Here is an 8,700-nt window from a genome sequence, read left to right on the forward strand (position 1 = left end):
CACTAGTAATTCTATCTCAGTTCCTTCATCGAGGAAGACATTCACTCGAGCTACACATCATTCAGTCAAGGAACAATGCAACAACAATCACAAAGTCAAGCCTCACACATTTGAGGTAGGGGACTTAGTTCTCAGAGAAAACCCCAAAAATCAGCAAGACAGAGAGAAGAAGGGCAAGTTCGAACCAAATTGGCTTGGTCCTTACATCATTATAGCAGCATATGGATCTGGGGCATATCAGCTCTCAACTATAGAAGGTAAACCTTTGGAGGATCCTATCAACAGCATGCATCTTCGCAGATTTTACACATAGTTCTTCAGAATATCCTAATTCAAAAATACAAAAAAATCAAAAAAATTCAAAAATACAAAAAAATTATAAAAACAAAAAAATCGTTACTTGGTGAAAACCTGGCAAACAGGTGCCTTGTGACACAAAAAAAATTGAAAAATCAAAAAAGTAAAGAGAAATAATCTCGTCCAACGGTGAAAATCACTTCGGTGGCGCCCTGGGCAAGTATCATAGTGAAAACTGGGTCACCAGCGCCATGCGTAGAGACATTGCTCCTCCCTCCTTCAGGATTCTCTTTCATCCTTCACTTTGCACACACTCATGACCAATTCACTCATAATAAACTTACCCATTCCCATCATGGCTTGTTATTGATCTACCTAAGATTGGTTAGTCATTCATAATAAACCTCCCTTTCCAGCCATAATAAATCAGATCCTATCTGTGACTATGGAAAATCCTACGTCTAGTGATGGGTGTGGAACTAAGAACATCACATGTTTCAAGGAGTACAGTTTCTTCCAGCTTCCTTTAGTCTATCCACGCACAATCTGCAATAAAGCAACATTTTGCATCACAGATCCGCAATAAAGTTTCATCTTCTCCACAATAAAGTATCAGTTTCATGGATTCAGTCAGTTTCAGATGAGACACAGCAGCAACAATGAGCTTCAACAAATCAAATCTTTCAACAGACTCAGACAACATATGGTTCAGTGCTATCTATCCTTTTTGTGAAAGTAAACATTGTGACCACAATCAAATAAGACTTATACAAGTGACAAGAGACACTAAACTTGAGGACTACAGTGGATGTTGGTGTCGAGTCTTGGTTTTCTTTTGATTTTATCTTTTGGTGACATGTCTTTTAGCTTTTCCAGGATGTCTCTGACTAGAGATTCTATCTCCAGGATGTCTTTGACTAGAAAGGCGAGGATGGGGTATCGTCACCTATTTGCATTTGCTATCTGTGGATTGTCTTTTAGTAATGCTATGACTTGTCCAAGGATATGAGGACACTGCGAGTCTAGTATGAACTGGGACATTCCTTGTTTGTGACTGTCTTATCTCCATGCAAATAGGTACAATGACTTTCTGGGTTAAACATATGCCTCGATTGTCATAACCTACTTGCCATAATAAAACTCAATGATGATAACGCACAAGAAGCTCTTTCACGTTCATATCTTCTATCTTCCATCCCCCTTTCGTGATTGTCTTCCATCGTCCTTCTTGAGTTCGTGTAGCCTACTATCACATGACTGAGTATAATGACACACCAAAAACATTTGCATTTCATGTAGTTGCACCTACATTACCACATATAAGCATTTCATACATACATATAGATATCACAACTGCATCACATCCTGCACACAACACTTGTTAACACAATTTACATTTGCATTATCATATTCATCTGCATTACATACATTCACATTTGCATCATGCATACACATATAAAACATAAAAGAACAAAAAAAATATATTGCATTTTATCATATACATATTTGCGTCCATATCATAAGCATCACATAGAAACATACATCATGAAACATCTCATCACATAGGTACACATGCATATAGCTACCGCAAAGATGAATCATCTCATATATATATAAAGTGTCATGATACAATGATGTCAAAATCATATGGCTACAATCACCCGTAGGTGTCTACATCATCATACAAAATGGTACAATACTGATACATAGGGAGCCCTCTACGGCTATGATGAATTCCCTTCCTCAAAGCCGGTTGGCCTCGATGGAGTTTGAGCCCTAGAAGGACCCACCCCAAGATCATCTCTCCTGGCCCCTGTGTCCCCTGCAGCCACCCCTCGTGTCGCCCTATCTAGACAGAGGAACCCACTGATAACTCCTGCCAACACTGTTGGTAGTGCTAATCCTGTCCATATCATGGTATCCCATGCCGCATGTCCCACCCTCATCTCCAGTCCTAGATCCTAGAACACTCATCTCAGTGTATCCCTATCTCCGTCTCGATCACAGGGTACTAACTCCCCATCGATCGGTATCCGCAGAATCCTGTATACATCCTCCAAGGTGACTATCATCTCACCCATCGGCAAATACAAACTACAAGTCTTTGAATGCCATCTCTCAGCCAGCACAGTCAGCAAACCCATGTTTTCCCGAAACTCAGGCACATACAAAATATGTCTCAGACCCATAGCCTCAATAGCCGCTCGGTCCTGAAATGACAACTCAGGTCACAATCTCTGAGTCGATGGGAATCTCTCTCGTGACTCTAGCATAGGCAAATACTCCTGCAGTCAAGCAACTCAATCATGTCAGTTATAGTGGCATTCACTGTTTATCACAAAATGCTACTCGCTATCTAAATGCATATGGCTATCTACTCTAGTGACACTCATTGTTCATCACAAAGTGTTACTGATTATCCTAGTGGTAATCCTTGTTCATCACAAAGTACTACATGTGTGACACTCCCTGTTCATCACAAAGTGTTGCTCACATTTGCACTCCCTGTTCATCACAAAGTGCTGCTCATATTTTAGTACTCCCTGTTCATCACAAAGTACTATATCTTGGTACTCATTGTTCATCACAAAGTGCCTTGATCTATCCTAGTCTTCCTAGAGGACCTGCTTGAGTGTATCCTCTCAGCAGCTTATCCAATCGACAGCGTATGTTCATCACAGAACTGCCGATTTGACCTAGAAGATGCAAATTCATACTTTTCAAATGCAAACATGCTTTCTTGACATAAATGTGCATTTATTACATTACCTAGTATGCATTAATGACAACAATAAATGCATCAAAGTATGAGGAGGTTCTGTGGTACTCACTGGCTCTCCTGCCTCTACTGGCCTCTAGAATCGATGAACACGGTCGAATCTGTGAGTGAGAGCCATCGCTGCTGACTGCTGCTGCCCTTTTCTCTCTTTGCACTCTAATCTTGTGAATGTGTAGATGACAATGAGGATGTATTTTCCCTCGTGGTCTATCTTATAGCCTTCCCTAGCCCTCGCCTTCATTTTCTGAGTCAGTCTTCGTTATCCCGTGACTTTGTCACTTTATTCGGTCAATCCATTCTAGCCTTTCTTTCTTATCGAGAGATTGTCTGCAATCTTTTTAGACATTTTCATCCAATCTCTTGAGGGGGCATATCATTCCCATCCTAGGGCAACTTTGTATCAGTTCATCTTATCTTCTTTGAAACAACGCAACAAGTCGCATTGTCTCAAAGAGGGGCAAAATGTAGACACCTAAAATTGTCCAGTCTAATTAAATAAATATTTTATTTATTTAATTATCTAAGCTTAATTCTTCTATTAATTAAATAAATCCTTATTTATTTAATTAATTCATTTATCCTCTTCTAGCCTTATTTCTCATTTAAATAAATACATTTATTTATTTAAATTATCCTTTTCCTAAATTAAATAAATATTCTTATTTATTTAAATATCCTACTTCTTCTATTAATTAAATAAATCTTTATTTATTTAATTAATTCATTAACCTTTTCTACACATGACACATGTCATTCATCTCTTAATTCCTACACTACCTACCTCTTTCATTATTTTATTATTTCTTCTACCTACCCTCTAATACTAACCGACCTATTTTTTACACCTCTCAATCTTATCCCTCCATTTCATATTGTGTCTTCTATTTAAGAAGATGCCTTCTTCATTATCAAACCCTAATCACTCATCCTAATCAACAATTTGGAGGACTTGACTACACTACGATCCTACTTGCAACCACATTCCATTCTTTGTTGAGCTCTTGTGCACATAAAATCTGAGAGCAAATATATCAAGCAAGATCAATAGAGATAGGAAGAATGGAGATCAAAACCCTATTAGACATGTGATGGTATAATCTTTGTGATTTCGTTTGATTTGCATTGTCTTAGGTAATCTTCATATGTTATGGTGGATCTTTGTTGTTGTTAAGCTAGGGTTTTGTGGTTGAATTCATTTAGCCTTTCAATATTGTTATTATTGTTATCCATTTTCACCATATACACATGGTACAACCATAATCTGATGGGCCCTCAAAGAGAACAAGACATATCATGCAACAAGAGTAACACAATGGAAGCAACAACAAAACATAGATAAAATGCAAAATGAGATATCTGTATCATCATAGCATCATCATAGAACATCCGGTAAGCAACCAGTTACATGTAGGAAAATATGCCAGATTACAATTCATCTAGATCTCTAAGAGGCATCTAAATTACAATTCCCAAAATTAGGATCCTCCTAATTTTTCCAATGCCCTCCTAAGGATCACATAAAAAAATATATATACCCTCCAGAACAAATCCAAGTCAGCCACAAAAGATTACATTTACCAAGATAGGAAAATGAAACCTACAAATAGGTTGACCCCAAAAATGAAAGGAAAATCATCTGGGAAAGAATAGCCAAGGAGTGCGGATTGAAAGGAAGGTTGGCCAAGGACTCAAGATCATCAAGCAAGGCACTAAATAGATCCAAAAGACAATAAATCACTCCATATGAGAAGGAATCAACATAAAAGACAATAAGCTCAAAATTATTCTAGAACCAGGAAATAGTCACTCCGGAAGGAATAACTCTTTGGAAAAGAATCAGAATGAATCAAGAAACTAGAATAATGCTCAAGGGCAAGCCTAGAAACTAAAAATCTAATTTGCAATGAAAAAGAACTATCTACTGGAACAAATTGAAGGAAAACACAGAAAACTGCTACCAAAACTTAACAAGAACAAAACTAAGGAAATATGTTTTTTCGATTGATGCAAGATTGCTCATAGACTAGGTATGCTCCTGCATAAGACACCCCAAGTAGAAAGCGATGTTCCATGAGAGGCAAATCATGAACATCAAAAAGGATTTACGATATAGATCCCATGCTCATTTCTGATCCAAACATCTTCTTTGTTTACAAACCTCTTCCTTACCTCATCTAGAACCTCAACTAGATTTTCTAACTCCTAGTTCTCCTTACTTCTCTTTCCTTGCTTTAGACCTGCACACTGTCTCTGATTGATACTCTCTTTCTTTTACATCTGTGATTTATTTCTACTACAAGACTTCATCCAGTTCACCACCATAACCTTACTATCATCTGGTTCCTTCTTGCTATGAGACCTATCTATCAGACACTTATACAAATCCATACCTCCCTCTGGTATAACCTCTGCAACTAGTTCCTCAGGACTGCAACTTCTCTCAAGGCTCAAATTCCTCACTTCCTTCTATTTCTCCTTCAAATTTTTGGAAATTTGGAGGAAATTATTATGTGTTGCATTGATGTTTGTCATTGATGGAAACACCAACAATCTATCGGGTTCTGATAGATTGGTTGGTTTATGATATTGATCTAGAGATCATCTTTGGTATGCTTTGGTTTGTGGAATTGGTTTGGACTGGTCAATCATATGTTCTTGATGTGTTTCATCATCTTTTGGCTTGAGACTTGATGATTTGGAAGCTATTATTTATTCTAGCAAGCTTTTTGGTTATCGGTAAGGGTTCTACCGGCAAAACTTTATTGAAGATATTTTGATGTACTTCATAATTGGTGTTGGTGTGGCTTCTAGATGATTCATGGGATGTTGTTGGTTATCTTGTTCATGTTCTAGTTGATTTGTGGTGTTGGATTTGGCTTATGGCAACCTATTTTGGGTCTGGTGCTATCTAGGTTATGGTCTGGTTTATGTAACATGTTGGTAGTTAATCCCGATGTGTTGTTGATTGGATTTATTGATTGGATTATGTTGTTTTGGTCTTTGACTGACTTGGATTATCATTAGTTTGTGGGTTTATGTAATGAATTTATTCTATTATCTTTTTAATGGCTAACCTAATTGTTTAGGTCCCAAGTTGGTATATATATGATGTAAGATCTCTTTGTAGATCACCAGATGGAATTATGGTTATGGGATTATCTATGTGCGAATAAAGTTTTAATCATATGAAGAGGTTTTGGTCAATCATAGGCGATCAAATTGGGTTTGTGTAAGAGATTTAAGACCTCTAGTATTGAGCTTAACTAGAACTGTACTCAGGCATAGGAGACATTATCTTTGTAGTTCACTCTTCTTTCTGGATTGTAGTCTTGATTTCTATTGTAGTAAGTAAGGCTCCTTTTGCGATGATCAGTGTGCTCTAGGATGTTGGCCTTCCTACATGTTCAGACCCCTCTCTTTGTAATCACATACTTATTGCAAAAGTATCATCTGATTATGGGTAGGCTTCCCACCATGGTTTTTCCCTTTACCCAGTTTTCCACATACAAATAGTGGTGTTATGTGTTGTAGATGCTTGGTAAATGTTCTTTTATTTTTGTTTATGCTTAATTGTTATATCCGGTATTCCAGTATTTGGTTCAGGTATTCCGATAAAAGGTTTTTAGTGTTTAAAGTCATTTAACTTGTTGACAACTGATTCACTCCCCTCCCCTCTTAGTTGTCCTCCAGTTATCTAAGCTATCTAACAATTGGTATTAGAGCTTGGTCCTGTATGCAAAATCTTAACCACTTGAAGAAGATCTTATGTCATCTAACAGTTCAAATTCATCTATAGCTATTTTTCAGAGAGAAATTCCTAGGCTTGATGGCATAAATTATAGAGTATGGAAGATTCAAATGGAGACTCATCTAAGATGTCTTGGGAAATATTTATGAGGTCACTAAGAAAGTCTATAATCCTCATGATCCAACATCTAGAAATCCTCCTCCAGCAAACTTGGATAAGGACATTGAAAATGATTGTAGAGCTAGAGAAGCCCTTTTGTGTGCCCTTTCAGATTAGTAAATAATGGGATTAACTGACAAATCATCTGCAAAGGCTATATGGGATAAGTTGGATACTCTAAATGATGGTGACCCTACTCTTAAAATTGCTAAACTTTATGGTTACTGGGTGAGATATGAGAGCCTGAAAATGGAGGAAGATGAAAGGATTACTGCATTTATGGAAAAAGAATGAAATTATCATGGGAATTCAATGCTATGGTGGATCTTTGAGCGAGGATGAGATTGTTTCTAAAGTATTGATAGATTTTCCACCAACTTTCAAGATGAAGGCTACTAGAATTAATGAGCTGAGAACTATGCCTAATAATTCTATTAATAGAGACATTCTAGTTGGGAAGTTATCTTCTTTTGAACTTGAAGAATTTGGACCTTTTGGAATTGCAAAGACTAACCCTTCTTTTCATGCATCTACATCATCAACCAGAAAGAGTGATTGGAAAGCTTTATATGCAAAGGAACTAGATTTGATGAAGAAAGAGGATGAAGAGTTTAAGCAACTTGAAGCCAAGTTATTTGCTAGAAGAGTTCCTAAAGGTCCAACAAGAAGTAAGTATGAAGGAAAACCACCTTTCAAATATTTTTCATGTAATAAGATAGTTCATTTTGCATCTAGATGTCCTAAGAGGAGTTCAAGATTTGAAGAAAGAGATAGAAGATATTTTAGGCCTAACCATGAATATCAGAACAAGCATAAGTATAGGAGAAAAAAAGATAAATCATGCTACTATGCGGATGAGGATGGTGTGACTGATTCTAATGATGAACCGACACAAGAATCAGCTAATGATTCTGGCAAAGCAAAGGAATGGGTATTCTTAGCTATCAAGGAAGATTCTCTGGCACCTTAAGAGAAGGCCCTTGCTACTAAAGTTGAAGACAAGGATGAATGGATAATAGACAGTGGATGCTCACATCATATGACTAGAGATAAAAGGAATTTTCTATCTTTGCAAGAATTTGATGGTGGTCTAGTTAGATTTGGAGATGACAAAGCATGCATGATCAAGGGAAGAGGAACCATATCTTTGGATGGTAAGAATAATAGTGATAATGTTTATTATGTTGAAAGTTTAAGGAATAATCTTTTGAGTGTAGGATAGTTGGTGGATAAGGGCTTTCAATTATAGTTCAAGGATGGAAAATGCAAAATCATTAATAGATCTGGATTGGAGATTGCAACCAATGCTTAGACTAAAGGTAACATCTTTCATTTGAACTCCAATGAGAAGACATATTTAATTGCACATATTGATGAGAGTTGGCTATGGCATATGAGGCTGTGTCATGTAAATTTTGATTGCATTGTAAAGATCAGTTAAATTAAGGCTATTAGAGATATACCTAAGATTGTGAAGCCCTATAATCAGGTATGCAAGGAATGTCAAGTGGGTAAGCAATTCAAAACTTCTTTTAAGAGTATACAACACAAGTCTAATGATATTCTTGATCTTATTCATACTAATTTGTGTGGTCCTGGTAGAATTAGAAGTTTTCAAGGTGATAGATATTTTATGCTAATCATTGATGACTATTCTAGAATGATGTGGGTTACTTTTCTAAGGGAGAAATCTGAAGCATTTGAAAAGTTTAAAATA

This window comes from Cryptomeria japonica, chromosome 2, assembly GCF_030272615.1.
Source record: "Cryptomeria japonica chromosome 2, Sugi_1.0, whole genome shotgun sequence".
Lineage (NCBI taxonomy): Eukaryota > Viridiplantae > Streptophyta > Pinopsida > Cupressales > Cupressaceae > Cryptomeria > Cryptomeria japonica.